Source organism: Miscanthus floridulus, chromosome 7 (genome assembly GCF_019320115.1).
Source record: "Miscanthus floridulus cultivar M001 chromosome 7, ASM1932011v1, whole genome shotgun sequence".
Lineage (NCBI taxonomy): Eukaryota > Viridiplantae > Streptophyta > Magnoliopsida > Poales > Poaceae > Miscanthus > Miscanthus floridulus.
This window is the reverse complement of record NC_089586.1, coordinates 105,354,053-105,376,770: the sequence shown is the minus strand read 5'-3', so window position 1 is coordinate 105,376,770 and position 22,718 is coordinate 105,354,053. Positions and strand designations below refer to the sequence as shown.

Genomic DNA, 22,718 nt, shown 5'->3' with positions numbered 1-22,718 from the left:
AAAATCGATGTATACTCTATATTACACACATTTACACACAAGTATGATGCTCATGCAGTGTTTTAGCAAAAACTGTACAATGTAACACCAAGAGTGTTACAAATCTCCCCCCTAAAACAAAATCTCGACTCGAGATTTCCTGTGCCTAGTGTGAGGAGATAGGAAGTACATTTCGACGCAGCAACTAACTATCTAAAACAGAGAGGAGGTGGGGGGTAATGCTTTAATAGGTAACTCTCCTGTTCCCACATGGCCTCATCCTCAGAATGGTTTTGCCATTGCACTTTATAGAATTTTACCACACTGTTCCTGGTTACTCTTTCTTTCTCATCCAGGATTTTGACAGGGTGCTCAACATAAGTCAAATCTGGCTAGAGGGGAAGCCTTTCAATTTCCACAGCTTCATCTGGAACCCGCAAATATTTCTTCAATTGCGATACATGGAACACATTGTGTACCGTAGATAAAATGTCGAGAAGCTGTAGACGATAAGCAACTAGGCTACACTGCTTCAAGACTTTATAAGGACCCACGTATCGGGGAGCTAGCTTACCATGGATACTAAACCAATGCACCCCTCTCATAGGAGACACCTTGAGGTACACATAATCCCCAACTTCAAACTCTAAAGGCCTTCTACGCTTGTCTGTATAGGCTTTCTATCGGTCCTAAGCTGCCTTCAAATGGCTCTGAATGAGGATGACTTGCTCACGAGCCTCCTTGATGAATTCTGGCCCAAAGTATCCACGATCTCCCACTTCAACCCAGTTGAGTGGCGTCCTACACTTTCTTCCATATAGAGCTTCAAATGGTGCCATGCGGATGCTTTCTTGATAGCTATTATTGTAAGAAAATTCAGCTAACTTCAGGCATCCGTCCCACTTCTCAGGAAAAGAAATGGCACAAGCTCTCAATATGTCTTCGAGCACTTGGTTCACCCTTTTGGTTTGGCCATCAGTCTAGGGGTGATAGGCTGAACTACGGAGGAGACTAGTTCCAAGACACTCCTGGAGTTGCTCCCAGAAGTGAGACAAAAACCGATCCCCTATCAGAGATGATAGTGAGGGTAACTCCATGTAGAGTCACAATTAGATCCAAGTACAACTCGGCATACTGCTTGGTAGAATATTTAGAATTCATGGGGAGGAAATGAGCGGACTTGGTGAGGTGATCCACAATGACCCAGATAGAGTTATAGCCCTTGGTTGTGCATGGCAAACCCACCACAAAGTCCATGGAGATATCTTCCCACTTCCAAACAGGAATGGGCAAGGGCTGCAAATATCCCGAGGTACGCATATGATATGCCTTAACTCTGCCACAAGTGTCGCACTCTATGATGTGTCTGGTGATGTTATGCTTCATGTTGGACCACCAGTACAAGTGGCGTAGATCATGATACATCTTGTTGCTGCCAGGATAGATAGATAGCTTTGAATAGTGAGCTTCATTCAAATTCTTTCTTTTCAGCTCCTCATTGGATGGAACCACCAATCTATCCTTGTACCTTACTACTCCATGCTCATCAACACTAAAGTGAGGGCCACGCCCTTCGGCAATCAATTTTCTGATGTGGGGAATTTCTTCGGGGTCTTGCCTTTGCTCAAGAATAATCTGCTCCAGCAATTCTGAGGTCAATGCAATGTGAGCCAACACCTCTACGTGGTTGAGAGACAAAGGTGTTTCCTCAACCTGGTGTGACTTTTGGCTCAACGCATCAGCCACTACATTGGCCTTTCCTGGGTGATAATTGAATTCCAAGTTATAATCCTTTATCAATTCTAATTATATCCATTGCCTCATGTTCAGCTCAGACTAGATAAAAATATACTTGAGGCTCTTGTGATCAGTGAAAATATATACTTTGTTACCCAACAGATAGTGCCTTCAAATCTTCAGAGAGTGAACTACAGCAGCCAGCTCTAAGTCATGGATGGGGTAATTCACCTCATGCTTTTTTAGTTGGCACGAAGCATAAGCTATCACACGCCCATCTTGCATAAGCACACACCCTAGCCCCGTCTTTGAGGCATCACAATATACATCAAAGGGTCGATCAATATCTAGTTGAGCCAACACAGGGGCAGTGGTCAGAAATGTCTTCAGAGATTGGAAGGCTTCTTCACAGGTGGGGCTCCAATCAAACTTTAGCTTCTTTTTGGAGCAGCTTGGTCATTGGCTGGGCTATCTTGGAGAAATCTAGGATGAAACACCAATAGTACCCAGCTAGACCAAGGAACTATCGAATCTGGTGCATAGACTTGGGGGACTTTCTAATCCAACACATCTTGCACCTTGATGGAATCTACTGAAACGCTGTCAGGTATCAACACATGCCCCAAAAACTACACTCGATCTAACCAAAATTCACACTTGCTGAATTTAGCATACAAGCTTGTGCTCCCTTAGTCGAGCCAGTACTATCCGAAGATGTTAGGCATGCTCTTCATTATTCTTGGAATATATCAGTATATCATCAATGAAGACTACCACAAACTTGTCCAGCTCTAGCATAAAGACTGAATTCATCTGGTACATGAAGAAGGCAGGAGCATTGGTGAGACCAAAAGACATCACTAGATACTCATACAGCCCATACCTAGTAGAAAAAGTTGTCTTTGGTATATCATGTGGTCTGATCTTGATCTGATGATAGTCTGATCGGAGGTCAATCTTCAAGAACACCTTGGCACCAACTAATTGGTCGAACAAAGTATCTATGTGGGGTAAAGGATACTTGTTCTTAACTGTTACCGCATTAAGAGGGCGGTAATCCACATACATTCGCAGAGTACCATCCTTCTTCTTCACAAAAATAGCTAGGCAACCCCACGGTGAAGAACTAGGATGGATGAAACCTTTTTCCATCAACTCTTCTAGCTGCTTCTTCATCTCAGCCAATTCTCTCAGAGCCATGCGGTATGGGCGTCTAGAGATAGGAGAAGTACCAGGCTCAAGCTCAATGGAGAACTCTACCTCTCTGTCAGGTGGCAATCCCGGAAGATCTTTGGGAAAAACAGCCAGAAACTCACACACCACAGGGATGGGGGTAAGATCAGGAGAGGCTTCAGCATGGACAACAACATATAAGACTAGATCTGAGGGTATAAACAGAGACATCCTATCATCAGAAGATGGAAGCCGTAACTCGACACTTCTCCGCTTCATATCCAAGACTACCCCATACACCCGCAACCAGTTCATTCCAAGAATAGCATCAATACCTTGCCCAGGCATTACCATGAACTGTAGGTGGTAAGTGTGGGTGGCTAATACCAAGCTTACTATGTCCATTTGGGTATTGATGAACATTTGCGAACCCGTAGTATGGATTCTATAGTCATACGGTATAGCCATAAGTGGTAAGTTGTGCCAATCTACAAATCTCATGCTCATAAAGGAATGTGATGCACCAGAATCAAACAACACATAAGTGGGATGAGAATCGATGGTAAACATACCAGTCATCATCAGTTCCTGCTGCAATATCTGCTTAGCATCTATGAAATTCACCTGTTCGGATCTGCTGGGCACTTTCTTCTTGATTATAGTCCTCCTAACAAGCCTGGAATTTGTCGTTGGTTGAGCAGACTGAGCTGACTGATTCTGGGGACACGCTCGGGCATAGTGGCCATCTTTGCCACACTTGAAGCAAGCACCAGGCTTGTTCCTAAATCTTTGGCGAGGTGAAACCTACTGTCCTTGAGGCTGCTGGGGCTACACCTGCTGAGTGGGTGCACGGTACTATGTGAAAGAAGTCTAAGAAGTCTGCTGGGGCTACCAAAACGAAGGCCCGCCTGAGGATTGATAGGGCCCCCACTGGACAACCTATACCTTCTAAGTATGAGGGTGGTTGGAAGACCCCATAGCCACCCGCTTCCTCTTCCACTCTGCCTAGGAATCCCGCTGCAAGCCCTCCATGGCGATGGTAGCGTTCATCAGTGCCCCAAAGGTCTAATAGTTCGTTGTGTACAGCTTCTCCTGAAGGATATGAGAGAGGCCACGAAAGAAGTGGTCCTTCTTCTTCTTATTAGTGTCCACATGAATGCCAGCATACTAGGACAAGTGATTGAACTTATTCACATAGTCCATCACTATCATACTCCCCTATCACAGCTCTAGGAACTCAATCAGCTTCCGGTTGATGACACCAGCAGGAATATAGAACTCTCTGAATGCTATGGTGAACTCCTGCCAGGTTGTCAGATGATCTAGCTGCTGCATGGCATGGAAGGTATCCCACCATGCACTTGCGGACCCCAAGAGCTGCTATGCTTCAAAGCACACTTTCAGCTCATCGGCCACATTGAGCAACAAAAACTTCTGCTCTAATATGTGAAGCCAGTGCTCCGCATCCAGAGGCTCATTTGTCGGCGTGAAGGTGGGTGGGTGGGTCTTGAGGAAATCCTGGTAAGAGGAGGGTCCCTTAGGATGGCGGGCACCACACCTGTTCCCACCATTGCCCTCGTGGCCTCCTCGAGCAAAGCCAGCAACAACTTGTGCCATGATTTCCATGGCACGGGATGACTCTCGGCGAGTAGTCAATAGTTCCACCATCATCTCTGTGTGAGCCATCGGTGGTGGCGGTGGTGGCAGAGGAGGAGGAGCTAGAAGTGGAGCCCCATGGCTCTCCCCGATTGTGCTCATGGGCTTGGCCACTCTCGCCTTGGCCCTCGCTAAGCCCATGAGCCACCCTAGCACTAGTGCTCCTACGTCTGGACCTTAGATTCATCTATAAGAGATATGAATCATCCATTTAGAACAACCTTCTTGATCAGAAGCAAGGGATTAGAGAAATGATAGCACATTTAATTAAAGCATTCTTTTAATTAATCATATCACTTTACTAATCCAATTATACGTGTAGGGGGAAATTTTAGTTTAAGCAAGATGCTATTATTATGATGCATGCTTCGGCCTATACGTTCACTCAAGCCGGAATATAGCGGCGTTCGTAAAATTTTTGGCACATCGCACACTCACTTTCCATATACTAAGCGATTTCTTATGCAACATAAGTCAGTGTACCTACAGAAAACTAATTACATAAAACCAGTGCCGCTATCCTAGATAGACCATATTGCTAGGGCTTATACTTATTTAACTAACTTAATCGCATCCTACTTTTCGCAAAACTTTTGTTGGTCAATTTTTTAGGTTTTGCAAAAGAGTGATGAAACTCATAATCAATATTGGCTTCTGGTACCAACTGTGGTAGAACCACCCAAAATAACATACTTACGGAGGTGTTCGTCTTCAACCAGACACTAAGCACCCAGAAAGCAAGCTACAACGGACGGTATCCATCGGGCACACCCCAAGGGAGAACCCGAAAGATTCATATTTTTCCCAAGAATAATGAGAATGAATTACAATACTTGTCCATTTCATACAACAGTTTCTTAAAATTACATTATTACAATACCAAATGTCAGAGTGCGGAATGATAAACAACAGAATTTAAAATAAACATCTAACGATAAGAACGAGGATCCATCTGAGCCCACCTGAAGAATCCTCCACACAACGGTACTTATCAAGCATCACCTGCAATAGGGGTAAATAAACCCTGAGTACATAATATACTCGCAAGACTTATCCGACTAGTGGGAATAATTTCCCGACTCTAAGGAATATGATAAGTTTTATGGTTTGCTGGTTTCTTTTGGCAGAAAGCAATACTACTAGTGAGTCCTTATTTATGTTATTATTATCAGACGTATTAAGTTATTATCTATCCAATATATATAAGCACATGTTCTACTTTCAAGCAAGGGTTGAGCAATCAATTCCATTTCATTATCTTCCATCTTTCAGTTCTTACTACGATGCTAGAGTTAAGACAAGTCCTACCGACTCGGCGGTGATTCGTGAACCAATGTGCCCAGCTGGGTGCCCAAAAAACACACGCCCCGCTTGTACCCCAGGCATAAGCAGGACTAACTCATCACCCTCCTGTCCTGGGTGTCCAGGTCCCCGTCCAAACTTAGACTCCAAGCCCCCACTCCTAAGTCCCTAGACTCAGTGCGGTGCAAGGACCTCCACCATCCCCGCCTCCAATCAGTCAGTCTGAAAAGAGCCGGATCCATGATAAGAGAGACAACAAGTCTTCCCTACGCCCATACTGAAGTATGCGCTCGAGACAATAGATCTGTGACTTGCCTAGCGTCCGTTGTAATGACCGGTCCTTAATTGACACAGACAGAGAAAAAGTGTAACCGAGCTATGCCCTGTTGGCCGAAGGACACAACCCTTAACACCCACCAGTACCCAAACTATATCCTTGCCTAGTCACCATTTTTCCTTTCCACCATTTTATCATGAGTGATCAAATTTATCACCTATTTGTGAGTAACGGCAGGTTACTCACGCTACCGATATCCTGAGCATAACAGCTACTCGACATGTACTAGTAGGACTCATAGGTAGATATATTTATGCATGTAGTTTTCATAAAATGCCTGTAACGTAAATGCACATCATATATATATTCAGTGATCATTAAAAATAAGAGTTCTGCATCGGGGCTTGCCTTGGGCAGGCGATGGGTCAGTAAGGCCAGCACCAAATGGCTCTGAGGCTCCCTCCTGCACGAGGATCTCCTCATACTCCTCAATGACTTCTTCGTACTCCTATTCGTCGATGGGCACGAATTCTACCAACTCAGTGATCTACATGCATGAAATGATGATGCCATGCTTAGTAACATAGCAACATCAACTCTTAAACTGTACATCTGTTTAACTACTAAGCTAGTGCTACCAACCATGGTACTACGTTATCTATTGCTACCAATAACAAGTATGAGGTATGGCATACATTATTATAGCAACTACCGGTATTCTTACTCCTAATGCCTGATTTACGCTATATATGATAAAGCAAGGATAATAGCTACTCTATTTATCAACCTACTCTAGAGCTATAAAATTTACAGCAAGTACATAATAATCTAGTGAGCCTACTGTAAAATTTTCATGGCCATATCTATCACCAATGCTACCACAAAAATTCCTACAATTATTAATTCACATAATATTAAGCTCTCTAGTTTGAATTTATGAACCTACCATTGTCATAGTTAACTATAGTCTAACTATACTAATAGGTAGACATTATTTTTATGAACCTTACAAAATTAGTTTCACTATTTTTGGACAACTACACAATTTACTACAATTTATCAAAGTTCAGCTAGAAATTATATTGAATAAACGTTGGTATTTTACTGGAGAATTGAAAAATGAATTCACCGCGCGGCCCACGAGCGACAGCTCGGCCCACCTCGGCTTCCCGTCCACGCGCTCACGCAGGAACCGGCGTGGCCCGCTCGGCGTCAGCGCGACGCGGCCCAACGCAGGCGGCCCACAGTGGAGCCGCGCGCTGCTGGCTTTTTAGCGAAAAAGCCCCCGTTCTCTACCTCATTCGCAAAACCCACTCGAGCACTATTTCACCAAGTCATAGAGTTTGCATCTAGGACCCTACTTCCATAAGAATTCCGTGTTTTACGAAGCCCCTGGCTAGACTAATAGGGCCACGGCCTCGCCGACCAAACGTCGGTGAGCACCGACCCCTCTGGCACACACCATGCACCCCCATGAGCATCTACGTACCATGCGCGACCGATTGAGGTAACAAATGCATAGAACGACACACCACGTAGGCGTGGCCACGTGTCACGGCGGGGTCTGGCCACGGTAGCCCGATGCCAGCGAAACCACCTACCCGAACGCCTCTACTGCTACTTGGTGACCATCTACAGTCTAAAAGTAACCACCTTGAAGCCCAAATTGAGTAGCTACTACGCCCAACTAAGCTGGCCACAGGAGCAACATCAAAGCCAGTTCACCGGCGGCCGTCCCAGCGCTCCTGGGGAGCCTCGACCCTAACTGAGTCAACCATCTACTCTAGAAGCAAGAGGACCAAACCAGCGATGTGACGGATGGGCTGGGCGAAATCACAAGGAACGGCAACGGCCTGGCCACGCGCCCGAGGTGGTTCCGGTTCACGCCGGCCTGCGGAGAAGACGTTCCCGAAGACCTATTGCACCGTCGTTGGGACCACTGCATGGGCAAGGCAAATGAGTCAAGGAGAGGCAACAACCGAGCTCGATTGAAACAAAAGAGCAAGGAGCAGTGCCCCAGACCGAGAACTTGTCTCGCCGGCCATGGCGGACCGCCGAGTGGAAAACTCTCCCCATTACGTCACCGAAAGATGGAAAGCCGTCGAATTGACTCCAATCGAAAGCTAACTACTCTAGCTATTTGGGCGCACGATGAATTGGAAAGGGATGGACGGTACACGACCAATTTGAGGGCGACGACACTCGGCTTAGAGGTGACAACAGCGACGGCGAAAGCTTAAATCGATGCCCGACAACTGTACTACCGCCCCAGGCAAGTTAGGCCCGACGCTGTACTCCCACTCGTCCTCCAAACGTGGGCAAATGCGAGAAGGGGACAGGCTCCTAGAGTTAGGCCTTGGTGTGGCGCAGCTTGGCCGGTGACTCTCCAGGCGATGCGACGGGAAGGCGTGGCGTGTTCACGCGCGCAACCATGAAGACTGAGGGCCGGCGAGGCCAACCAATGCGTGCGCAGTCATAATGTCAATGGGAGTAGTGGCTGTGCAGGCGGTGCGCGTGAGCGTGCTCGGGCGAGTGGCGACGCCGGTTCGGACGAGCCAAACATGCCGGCACACGCGACAGCGAGCAGTGGCGTAGATGGACGTGATGGAGGGCAGAACATCCAGGCCCGCTGTGCGCGAGTCGCGAGCCAGGCGCACTACAGCGGTGATGACCGGGCGGTAGTGATGGCCGAATGGCCAGCGCGCTACGACGATAGCGGACAGCAGCGACTGGGCGCGTGCGGCGTGCACGAGCTGCACTAGAGCTTGGCGGCTGGAGGTCGTGGCCAGCAGCGTAGGGAGCCACGCGCGTTGATGTGGCTACACAGGCACGACGGTGGCGACACGGCTAGCGCGGCAGCGCGCGCTAGGCAGGCCAGAGCAGAGGCGTCAGGCCGAGCGGAGGCGGTGACCGCGCCCGGAAGTGGAAGATGTGCCGTGCACGCTTTTTAAAGCTGCTACCACGACCCATACGACAATCCAAAAACCAAACCAGCCATTCTATCCTCAAGGGGTTACGTAGGGCTATCGACCTAAGCCACGACATCTCGCCACTTCCAAAGCCGATCGTTCTACAAAAATTGTCGAACATGGCTTCGTCGATCCATTTACCGACTTACGCGAAATGACTAAACCTCGAACGGTTTCGCGTCGAATCCCTTTTCCAAGCTACTTGTTACACTAGGTAGCGAACCCCGTCTTCGACCGCACGTATTTCATCGTTGCCTACGAAGTTCGTACTACAAACTTTATCAAAGTTCGCATAAACGTTCTATAGTATTTTTGTTCGATAAAAATTCACTTAAAACCCTAAACTATATGAAGAGACATGGAATGTAACATTTGTTTCTTGTTTCAAATGAACGTTTCAAGTTCCGAAAATTGATGTATACTCTATATTACACACATTTACACACAAGTATGATGCTCATACAGTGTTTTAGCAAAAACTGTACAATGTAACATCGAGAGTGTTACACCGGCCTTACTGAAAAGCCATGACTGAAAGTACCGTTCGTTGATTTATTGTGAGAGAAAAAACACTATTCATTCGCTGAAATAGTATGACTCACAAGACAAAGGGCCAACGTGCGTGTGGAAGCACGTATCTACTGTATCTATCCGGTAGTACTCCCTCGTCCATAAAAGAAAGTCATTATACGAGTCATGCTGATCAATTCTGATAGAATTTATAAAAAATATTAGTAATATTTGTATCTCTCAATAAATTTATTATAAAAATATATTTAGCGTAGTAATTACGCATACTAATATTTTCTTTTATATATATATATATATATATTTAGATAAAGCTAAAAATGTTTAACTTCTTTGTAATAAGAATGTCATTTTTAGTATGGAGAGAGTAGTGTACGGTACTCCCTTTATCCCTTTATATTTGTTGCTACGGAAAACACGTGAGTCAAAATTTCTAAACTTTAACTAGGTTTTACAAAATATCAACAATATTTGTATCTCTAAATAAATTTATTATGAAAGTATATTCCATAATCTATCTAATGATACTAATTATTTATTATAAATATTAATATTTTTATATATTTAATCAAAGTTGAGTTCGTTTGATTTTTTAGTAAGGTGAGAACCATAGATAAAAAAGGGACCAAGGGAGTATATCTGATGAACCACCGTCGTCCTCTGGCGTAGGATGATGTACGATCTCTGCTTACCAGCCTGTTGGTTTCGGCTGAAACTGATCATGGATTATTACTGTTGGTTGATTTAGTGTGAGAAAAAATACTGTTCTGACTTATAATCCATGATCCTTTATGACCAAAGCGAACAGGACATTCGTGGAAGATTCGCCGATCTAATCCGCGTCATCTGTTCGTTGCCTCGCGCAGGACGCTAATTAAACACAGCCTCCCTCGCTGTGCTGTGTGCATGCTGGATTCAAGCTTGCACGAGCAGTGGGACAGAGAACTACGCGTACTCCGTGACCCTGATGCTAAACTGCTAGCGATGGTGACGTCCGTCCTGCTCGATCAAAAAGCCACCAAATCAAAAGCGACGTGGCCGAGCCCAGCCCAGAATTAAACTACTCGTTACAACTGAAAACTTCAACTCGGCACTGCCGCTACTTTACAGTTCTACTTGTGTGACGGTGCATATTCAGTTCCTTTAATTTCTTGCAAACTTCCCCTGTCGTGTCCCAGACTTATGATAACCGTATTCCATCAAAATCCTAATAAAAACGAGTAAAAAGAAAAGGAACTCTAGTCTTCAAATAAACGACTGCAATTTTCCCAGTAAAACAAAATTGCAAAGAGATCCTAAAACTTGCCGTTTGAGCTGTAACTTTTACGCTTTTTTGCCCAAAAGCTGGCTTTCTAGCTTTTAGGGCACGTTTAGTTTTGACAACGCTTCGCCTCGCCTGGCTGACATAGAAAATGAGGAGCTCGCCCAGCCTAACAAGCCAAATCTGCTCTCTCGCACAAGCAAGTCAGATCTCGCTTGCCCAGGCACTCAGGGCAAAGAACCAAACATTCGAACTCACCCAGCATTCTTGATTGGCAAGGCCAAACAGTGACAAGCAAAGTAACCAAACGTGCCCTTAGCTTCTAATAACTTTTTTTTTTGCTATTGGGATTTTTTAATAAATTTTAAGCTTTTTAGCATACCAAAAGCTAAAAAACCTACTCAGAATATGCTTTTCACCTTTTAATTCATTTTATCAATTAAAAGCTATCTTTCCAACTTTTCAAAAGAAAGCTCAACGGTTGTGCTATTTGTGTCACCTTCTGATTTTTAGCTAACAAGCTCAAACAAACAGGGCCTTAAGCCTACTGCAATATCGATAGGGTCTTCAATAATTTTAAAACAGAAATAACAACATGTGTTTTATAGTACCCCTCTATAATGTGTTCATTTAAGTATAGATGGTCAAAGCTAAAAAATATTCAGAATAATATTTTGAAATTGGTCCATTTGAGGCTGCAAATTTCCATATTTTTCAATTGTCAAACTAATTGATCAGGTATATTGTTTGAACTTATATTATGTGCAAGTGCAACCAAACAAGAATATGCCCGCACAATATGAAAACTGGCTAGTACAGCCAAAAGTAGGCCTGTTTCTGCTAATGCCATAATCTAACTGGGAGACTGGAACAATCCCTGGTCTGGAGAACAGCCGGCAGCCCATCGCTGTACATGTCGTCTATTGCTAAACCACACAGAGCCAGGCCAGCCAACCTTAAACAGGCAACCACGCCGAGAAAAGTTCACAGCAGAACAGCCTATTTCCTGTGGCATGTACCACATTCTTCAGAACAGAACAACCCAAGACGAGCTTCCTGGTGGATGCTTTCCGCTAAGAAGATAAGCACTGGCAGCGATTCTGTGGCAACAATTCCTCCTCCAATTAGTTTTTTTAAAAATGTTTCTGCCTATCTAAGCATGCTGAACGAAGCAACCTGTCGCCTGCTATATATAACAGGCACGCGGCTCTCGGTTGTGCGACCATATCTTGCACTAGCTTCTCCTGCATCTCTGCAGTCTGCGCTCTATCGATCTACAGCCTGCAACACCATTGGCATCAGGAGTAGTCACCACTCGATCGCCAGACCCTTCTCTTTCCTAGCTAGCTAGCTACCTTGACGGCGCGGCCATGGAGTCACTGGTCTGCGTAGCAGTGTGGGCTGTGACCTTGGCCGCGGCCATGGCTTCCATCCTGTGGGCATACAGGTGGAGCCACCCGAAAGCTAACGGCCAGCTGCCTCCGGGCTCCCTCGGCTTGCCTCTTCTCGGCGAGACCTTGCAGTTCTTCGCGCCCAATCCTACCTGTGACGTCTCGCCATTCGTGAAGGAGAGACTGGACAGGTACTAGCTTAATTGTTAACCAGCAGTCATCAGTGTGCAAACCAAGCAGCAGATAATTGTTAAGCAGGCTGCTAATGAATGGTTTACTCTCTGCATTTGCATATTGCGTTGGTGATGTAACAAATTGGATGGATGTGTATATAGGTACGGTAACATCTTCAAGACGAGCATCGTGGGGCGGTCGGTGGTGGTGTCGGCGGACCCAGAGCTGAACTACTACGTGTTCCAGCAGGAGGGGAAGCTGTTCGAGAGCTGGTACCCGGACACCTTCACCGAGATCTTCGGCCGCGACAACGTCGGCTCCCTCCACGGCTTCATGTACAAGTACCTCAAGACGCTCGTGCTCCGCCTCTACGGCCAGGAGAACCTCAGGACCGTGCTCCTCGCCGACACCCACCGCGCCTGCCGTGCCAGCCTCGGCGCGTGGGCGAGCCGGCCGTGCGGCGTCGAGCTCAAGGACGCCATCTCCACCGTAAGAGCTTCAGATCGATCAGCAGCCTGCTGTACCTGTGCTTCATTATTTGACACACATTGCGCTCGATCAGCTTATATTAGTTAGATGACCTGACGATGATCTGATCTTTCGCACGATGAAAAATGAAATCAATTCCATTTCCTGCGTGCGTGCAGATGATATTCGATCTTACCGCGAAGAAGCTGATCAGCTACGAGCCGTCCAGGTCGTCGGAGGATCTGAGGAAGAACTTCGTGGCCTTCATTCGCGGCCTCATATCGTTCCCGGTGGACATTCCCGGCACGGCCTACCATGAGTGCATGCAGGTAACTGATATGCTAGCTAGCTTCACAACCGCACATGCATGCGAAGAGCGCGATGCAACGTAGTGAGCAAGACAGCACATGCATCCAGTCAAACATACGACCATTCACTCACATCACATGCATGCAAAGCTTCCTAGCTCACGGTCAATGGTTCTAGACGAATCCCTTCCGCTAATAAGGCCCCGTTCGGTTCTCTTGGAACCGGGCCGTTCCTGGCCCGAAAATCTTCCGTGCTTATTCAAATTTGTGAAAGATCTGTGCGGCTGGGAATCATTTCCCTACAACCGAACGGGGCCTAAGGCTTCTAGCTTCTTCTTACTAGTAAATCCGCTTGTACATGTATGGGCCGGCAGGGGAGGAAGAAGGCGATGAAGGTGCTGAGGACGATGATGCGGGAGCGGATGGCGGATCCGGGGAAGGCAGAGCGAGGACTTCTTCGACGTGCTGATCGAGGAGCTGAGGAGGGAGAAGCCCGTCATGACGGAGGCCGTCGCGCTGGACCTCATGTTCGTGCTCCTCTTCGCCAGCTTCGAGACGACGGCGCTGGCGCTCACGCTGGGCGTCAAGCTCCTCGCCGAGAACCCAAGGGTGCTCCGGGCGCTAACGGTTAGTGCAGTGCGTGCGTGCTGCAGCAGCATGCAGCAGGAGACTAGCTAGCTGCGAATTGAACGCGATTGTTTACTTCCATCGACGTACGCGCGCAGGCAGGCAACAAGGCCTGTGGCTTGTGCCGGAAACAATTGACCAGCTGATGAGATGATGCTGCGTGTGTGTGTGTGTGTTGTGTGGCCAGGAGGAGCATGAGGCGATTGTCAGCAACAGGAAGGACAGGGATGCCGGGCTCACGTGGGCCGAGTACAAGTCCATGACCTTCACATCTCAGGTGAGCCTAACCGGGTCTAGCTATACCTAGATACGCCACGGATTGCTGACTGCAACTTGCACCGTTAAAGAAGGCTAGCTCGACATATAGACTTATCTTACAGTCACAGTAACACAAATGGTGTTATATATATGACAACTTTGACAGAAAAATGACGATTCTGCAAGTGCATGGTCAGTGTTTTGTGCATGTGAAACCTAAAGCACGGTCTACGAGGAAGAAGATATAATTGTACTTAGCTTAACATGTAACTAAATTAATCTGGGACAAATAACATGCATGAGTGCATGCATGTGGATCACTAGAAAGAACAAATACAAGGCAAAACGGATTTGAGAGAAACAGAAATGCAATTTTTTGTAAATGACGGTGTTCTTTCGGTGTTGATGAAGCAGGTTACACTCGAGATTGTACGACTGGCAAACATCGTGCCGGGTATTTTTCGGAAGGCCTTGCAAGACATTGAGTTCAAAGGTACAATAATACATATACTACCTGCAGGGAATATATACTTCTGATCCCATTTTCGGTAAGATTATTAAAAAAATATACTTATTAGATTTTCGTATGTGTCCGGACCTCTGGATGCTGCAGGCTACACCATTCCGGCAGGCTGGGGAGTGATGGTGTGTCCTCCAGCAGTGCACTTAAATCCCGAAATCTATGAAGATCCATTAGCGTTTAATCCGTGGAGATGGCAGGTTTGTGCCCTTCTCGATCTATTTGTGCAAAACCGAAAGTTATTCTTAGGGTTCTGCGAGCACTACTAGAGAACAGACTTTAGAACGATGTCTCAATTTAGCATTAGCCTCGGCATTTTTTTTTGCCCCCGAGACTAAATGACCATTAGTCCCGGTTAATAATACCAACCGAGACTAAATGTTCCTTTATTCCCGGTTGAAGCCACCAACCGGGACTAAAAAGTCCTCCAACCTTTAGTCCCGGTTGGTAATACCAACTCAGACTAAAGGTAGACCCTTTAGTCCCGGTTGGTAACACCAACCCGGACTAAAGGACCCTTTAGTCCCGGTTGGTGACTAAAGGTAGACCCTTTAGTCCCGGTTGGTAACACCAACCCGGAATAAAGGACCCTTTAGTCCCGGTTGGTAACACCAACCGGGACTAAAGGTCCTCCGATGGGTTAGTTCAAAAGGAAAGCATCCCATCCATTGTAAGATGTGTTATGTAGGTGGGGTGGTAAGCTCCACGCGAGGCAGTGCATGAGGTCTTAGGTTCGAATCTCAGTGCATGAGGTCTTAGGTTCGAATCTCAGGAGGCGCAGCGGTGGGAGGCATTATTTTTTTTTAAAGCCGGGAGGATCTTTAGTCCCGGTTGTGGCAAACCGGGACTAAAGAACAACACTTTAGTCTCGGATCGCTAGTCCCGGTTGGGAAACCGGGACTAAAACCAGTTCCCAACCGGGACAAGATATCAAATCTGTAGTAGTGGAGAGTAGAAAATTGAATCAAAAGGACCCTGTAGTAACACTTTTAGTTTCAGTCTTTCAGGATTTTGTTTGACGGTACCACCCATGTCCATCGAACCGTGCACAATTCCTACCTGAAGTTAGAAAGCGGTCCACATCATATTTAAGGTGTATCATCATTTTATAAAAAACTAACCAGATACTAATATAAGTGGAGAGTAGTTAAGGAGTAGTAAATTAAACGAAACGATGGAAATTGCAATCAGATATACGCATGAGTTCTGGAGTTTCAAGTACTCCTTCCAGTCCAAAATAAGTCTCCATCTTGCAATATAAGGAATCAACCAATTTCAACTTTGACTAGATTTTTATATATATAAATAGTATCAACATCCGTGAACTTCAAATAGGTTTAGTATGGACATATATAACGTGTGATTAATCTAATTATGCTTATTTAGTATCACACATATTAGTATTTTTTATACTATATACTTTCTCAAAGTTAAAATTGTTTAAACTCATCAAAATGCGAGATGGTGACTTATTTTGGGACCGAGGGAGTACTACATCGTAACTTCACTTGGAACTTGGAAGGATAATAAGAAGGACCCAGAAAAAGAATATATACGTATATACACACATGCATGGTCTACCAAGTCCTAAACAGACGAGCGTGCACATATATTGGCAAACAACTGCACCAATCGCCTTGGTAGAGTACTAATATTAGCATATTTTGCAACAAATTGCATGGGATTCTGACCACTTGCCCTAGCTGTCTCCAGTTTAGGGTTCTAGCCTGACATTTTCTCAATGGGGCAGGTGAATGTGCTAGAATCAGTGAAAAGTAGAAAAAACAAATATGTCAAGGGGACATTACACAGGAGTAAATAATCCTATCTTGCCTGTATAGCAAGGTGATGAACCTGGATTTGCAGCAGTAAGCTCAGTTCTTTGTTTGTAGATTATTGCTACGTGATATGTCTACATGGGAATGGTCAAGAAGTCAGCTTATGGAACAGCATATAGTCAAATAAAAGTTACTTAATATGCGCTGTTCCACTGAAAAGAGACAGCTAAGTGTAAAGAAATGAATTAAGCAATCTTAAAGCCATAACAGTTGAGATATTATATTGTTCACATAAGCAAAAAAGATGCAGCAACTTGTAATAAGATATGCCCATAGCTAGAAGCCTCCATGCATATATAACTCGGAAGATAAAAGAATGGACATGAAAAACGGTAGACGATAGATTGCATATTTTCAGTTCTTGACTGACGAAGTTTCTCTAAACTCTAAACAATTCTCTTGTGGGTGTCACTTGAGCAGGACAAGGTGGAAATCACCGGTGGGACGAAGCATTTCATGGCCTTCGGTGGGGGGCTCCGGTTCTGTGTCGGCACAGATCTCAGCAAGGTCTTGATGGCAACCTTCATCCACTGCCTGGTTACAAAGTACAGGTACCAGTTCTTACTTGAAGATGCAGGCACAAATATTTAAATTCTTCTGAAAAATTTAAATCTATATTCTAAGATAAATTTGGCGATTTGTAGTTGGAGGACAATCAAAGGAGGGAACATAGTCCGTACCCCCGGGCTCAGCTTCCCCGATGGCTTTCATGTTCAGCTCTTACCTAAGAACTGACACCTTCTTCTGTCCTGATTTCTGGATATACACAGTGTGTTCCCTGTCAGGTCAATGTGGTTGCTTGCAGGCAAACATATACAGGAAATAAGTATAAAAATATAGCATATATATCTAGGTGATGAAGCAGTCTTATACATACCTGAGGTCATTCAGCCTGTTCGCTTGTTGGTTTCAGTCAGAGCTTATCAAGTTAGCCACAGTATTTTCCTTTCACAAAAAAACCAGCACCAGACCGGACTTATCAGCCAGAAACCAACCAACGACAGGCTGATTGTAGGGCACCTCTCTGTTAGTGTAGTATACTCTTGTGACCAATGGATATATTTAGGTCCCTGATCCAAACAATATAGGGGTGTTTGTACTTTGGGATCTCTTTTGTTTCCCGTGTGGTTAATTAGTGGTCTCTATACGGTCTACCCATATGGTGTGTCATGTAGTTTAAATCTGTCATGTACAAGCGCTTAGCGCTTGCCTATATGTAGTGGCCACGATGTTTTGGCCTGCATGCATGCACTGTTTCAGGAGTTCTCTGGTATAGTACAAGTTGCTTGGTTTGGTCTCAAGTTTGAAGTGTCCACATATACTAATCCAATGAGTACATCACAAATGGAAGTAAACTATGCTTTAGAAAAAAAATGAATCCCTTTACAAATACGCAAGCCATTGGTTCGAAGAATCTACACTACTCCAGAACCATGGTCGGGTCTAAACTCGCTATCAGAATTGTCTCGGTAGAGGTCAATCGACAGACGGCAGTGATAGGGCTTGCCTATCAATTTCGATTTTATACCGAGTAGTGAAAGTCTTGTATCTGGAACCGACAATGATATTAAAAGGATCATTGTTGGATCATGTCTCTACTCGATACGATAGCAGGGAGTCACTGTCGGTTCATTACATCCAATCAGTAGTGACATTTATTTTCCCCTTTTTATTATATACTTTATTATTACATTTAAATAAAGGTTATTGTCTAATATTTTATATTTGATATTATTTCAAGAGTTTGTCATCAGAACAGGGATGGTTCAAAGTCCAAATCAAAATATTATCTAGACACTTTATTCGAGAGTAAAATACACTCGCGAGGAGACGGCACGTCACCGATTAACTTTTACTTCTAAATTTTTGGGTCTCTAAACTTGTGTCAGGCTCCAAGTACTAGTCCAAACAGCTTTCAACCTGATCTATACGCCAACGTGGCATGTTGACTGAATGCCCGGGATTTTTTGACTTAGTGTTGATATGTATCTAACATGTTGGGTCCACTGCCTAAACTTGCATGACAGAGTCAAGTCTTAAACTTCCAAAATTGCATATACATGTCCACAAAAACTTACTGAACGGGCCACACGAGGTTAATAAACTTGCATGGCGGTGTCATCTACATCCCTAACTTCCAAAATTGTAGACACAGGTCCCCAAACTTACTAATTGGGCCACACGAGGTCCGATTGTCATTGTTTGCGATAAACCGCATGTGTGGCTGCTAATTGTGCACCTAGCATGTGGATCCCATGTGTAGGGCCTGTTTGGCTTATTGTCGTAATTTATCACGCCTAACCTCTAACAAACTGTGGCTACCAAAAAAAGTATGAGAAGCAAAATCGAAGCCACACTTGACAAGAAAATGAGTCTACGACGTGTGAGATATGTTGCTAAGAAAGTGTGGCGGCACCATAGTTGTGGCAGTGAACCAAAGAACTGCAAAAAATTTGCGGCATGATTAACCTGTGGCGTGGCAAGTTGTGGTTATAAACTAAATAGGCCCTAAATGCATGTTTAGCACGACTCCTCCCCCACGTGCTCCTCCAGAGGAACTAGAGCCGGAGGAAGCACTACCGGACAGAGCATCTTTGCCGAGGGCCTGTCCCTTTGCCGAGGGCAAATAATCGGGCACTCGGCAAAGAGCCCTCGGCAAAGACTCTTTGCCGAGGGCCAGACCCTCGGCAAAGACAAGCACACGGCAACAATAATTATTTGCCGAGGGCTAAACCCTCGGCAAAGGGCCGGCCCTCGGCAACACCGCCTGACACGATGTCCGTCTTCTACCGTCAATCTTTGCCGAGGACATCACCGTTAGGCCCTCGACAAATACTTTTTAACCGTTTTTGCAATTTTTTTTTAAAAATCCTTTGCCGAGCGCCCTGTGACCTGGCGCTCGGCAAAGACAGTCTTTGCCGAGTGTCAAGGTTGGCACTCGACAAATTAAAAAAAAATTTGTTTTTTTTCTCCCCATTTTTTCCCGGGCCTTGCTACAGTAATTGAAACTCCATTTCAAAATTTGGGACAATTTTGAGTTTTTTTACTATATTTCCTTAATTATTTTTGTTTCATTGAATTTTTCGACTATTTCAAATTTGAACTGCATGTACATGAAATAATGGAATTTGGTCATTCAAAAAATGGTATTCATGATGTTTGACGTATGTTGAGGTCGTATCCAGGAACTCGCATGAAATTACGAGCATCTTGTTGTCGTAACATGGCGATATACTTGCGGTAAAAGTGTATTTAAATTATATAAAATCCAAACGAAGTCTGAAAATCACGAAACTTGTCGAGGTGTCTTGTTATCGCATGTGGAGGCCATGGTAAAAAATTGAGAAAGTTTGAAGCAAGTTGTGACGTCGGATGCCTAAAAGCAAGTTGTGCAGGGGAGGTGCTGCCGAAATTTTGAGTCGACACTAACCATTTTTTCCCTTTTTTGCAGGAGGACCTGTGGGAGGGACTCGGTGACCCCGATCATCTTCGTCGGTGCTACGGGTCTTCCTGCACCGCGTCGACTCACCACTGCACCGACTCTCCACCGCCCCGCTACCCTGACCTCACCGGCACCCTAGGTATAACCCCTCTATCCGTATGTGGTCTTTGGTCGCGTAACCTAGTTAGGTGTCTTTCGTCCGAAAGAGATACTGTTGGAGGTATACAGATCTTTGTATATCTGCGACCGTATCTGTTTCGGATTGTCCACGTTTTTTGGACAGCCCGCGGATGCGTAGATAAGTTAGTTTCCATGGTCCGCTCCGGTCCGAGATGGTGTTTTGGCATCACCCCTGTTGTTCTCCGGATACACACTCTCCCTTGCAGGACGTGCATCGGGAGAACAGCGGGGAGGTGCTACCGAAATTCTGTCTCGGATAGGGAGCGGAGCATGGAAACTAACCTCATCTACGCATCCGCGGGTGGGATTAGGACCTATCCTCACCTATTAGAGAGTAGGAGCACCGTGTAGATGCAATTGATGGTTACATTACTATGTTCTGTATATGTGGAAGGATGGAAGACCGTCAGTGGATGTACACGGGCCGGAGAAGCAGGAGTGACTTTGACATTGAGTGGGTGAATGTGACAGATGCTTTCTTGGAACATGCATGGAGCTCGGGTGTAGCTAAAGGACATTCTAAACTTTGGTGTCCCTGTAGCAAATGTGACAACAACAGAAGGGTAGACAAGGTGACCATGGGTAAACATCTTGTGTACAATGGTTATACGGCTGGCTACCACTGGTGGATCCACCATGGTGAAGCAGATCGTATAAGAGCGGAGGTGGTGAGACCACGCCTCGAGGCTTTTGATGATGATGCCGGAGTAGTAGACATGCTAGATGACACTCACCAAGCTCACATCGTAGAAGGACGTGAGAAGGAGGAGATGGAGGAAGCCGCTAAGGCCTTCTACGAAATGTTGGACTCGACACAGAAACCCCTTCATGAGAGTACAACGGTTTCTCAGCTGGATGCCATTGGACGTGTTATGGGGTTGAAGGCCGAGTTAAATCTGAGTCGCAAAGGCTTTGATAAGATGTTGGCCGTGTTTGGCAGCATGCTATCGGAGAAGCATGTTCTGCCGAAGAACTTGCACGAGTCACAGAAACTACTTTGTATGCTTAAGATGCCATATGACAAGATACATGTTTGTCCGAAGGGGTGCGTCTTATTTAGGAAAGATCACAAGGATGCAAAGTACTGTCCGAAGTGTAAATCCTCAAGATACCTGGAGGTAGACTCTGGAGATGGCCAGAAGAGGCAGCTTACGATCCCCGCGAAAGTCCTACGGCACCTTCCGTTTGTGCCGAGGATCCAACGGCTTTTCATGACCGAGAAATCCGCGAAACAGATGACATGGCATAAAGAAGGTGTACGGTACAAGCCATGGACGATGGTGCATCCGTCCGATGCCGAAGCATGGACGTACTTTAATGACAAACATCCTGACAAAGCTACTGAGGCTCGTACTGTACGTGTCGCGCTGGCAACAGATGGGTTCAATCCTTATGGACAGTTGTCTGCCCCATACACATGTTGGCCCGTGTTTGTTATCCCCCTGAATCTCCCCCCGGCATCTCCTTTCAACGGCATAACGTCTTCTTGTCGTTGATAATTCCTGGACACCCGGGGAGTAATATGGGTGTGTACATGGAGCCTATGATTGATGAATTGATCGATGCTTGGGAGAAGGGGTATGGACATACGACCGAGCTACAAATTCATCCTTCAAGATGCATGTTTGGTACCACTACTCCCTGCATGACTTCCTGGCGTATGGGATATTCGCCGCCTAGTGTGTCCACGGGAAATTCCCATGCCCAATATGCAAGGAAGCTGTGAGGTTCATTTGGTTCAAGAAGGGTGGCAAGTATTCGTCGTTCGACAGACATCGTCAATTCCTCCCTTCTAACCATCCATTCAGACAAGACATCAAGAACTTTACGAAAGGTGTTGCAGTGATAGACCCTAAACCGCGCATGAAGAGTGGTGCTGAGGTGCGTGCTCAGATAGATGCTCTCGTTCCTAATGAAGGAGGTGGTTTTGTGGGATATGGTGAGGAACATATGTGGACTCATAAGTCCGGCTTGACGAGGCTCCCCTATTTCGATGACCTTCTTCTGCCACATAATATTGATGTAATGCACACCGAAAAGAATATCGCCGAGGCACTTTGGGGAACTCTCATGAACACTGACAAGTCTAAGGACAACGTTAAGGCTAGAGTGGACCTAGCGACATTGTGTGATAGACCGAAGCAAGAGATACGGCCTCCTAGTGGCCGAAACAAACAATGGAAAAGACCTAAGGTCGATTTCATCTTGGAACCCGATCAAAGGAGGGAAGTACTAAAATGGATCAAGACGTTAATGTTCCCAGATGGATATGCAGCGAATCTGAGTAGGGGAGTGAACTTAGGCACTTTACGAGTGAACGGGATGAAGAGTCATGACTACCACATATGGATTGAGCGGCTTCTTTTGGCGATGGTCCGAGGCTATGTCCCTGACCATGTCTGGCAAGTGATGGCAGAGTTGAGCTTTTTCTTCCATCAGCTTTGTGCCAAGGAGATATCTCGGACCGTCGCTCAGGACTTGGAAAAAGCGGCACCTGTGTTGCTCTGTAAGCTGGAGAAGATCTTTCCACCTGGCTTCTTCTTGCCCATGCAGCATCTGATTGTGCACCTCCCATCTGAGGCACGTTTGGGGGGGCCCGTGCAAGCCCGGTGGTGCTATCCAATCGAGAG

General features: G+C 45.7%; 1 pseudogene; it reads left to right on the top strand.

Moving 5' to 3' along the window:
• Positions 1–12,252: 12,252 nt before the first annotated feature.
• On the top strand, positions 12,253–17,201 carry LOC136464106 (cytochrome P450 87A3-like; annotated as a pseudogene).
• The last annotated feature ends 5,517 nt before the right edge of the window (positions 17,202–22,718 follow it).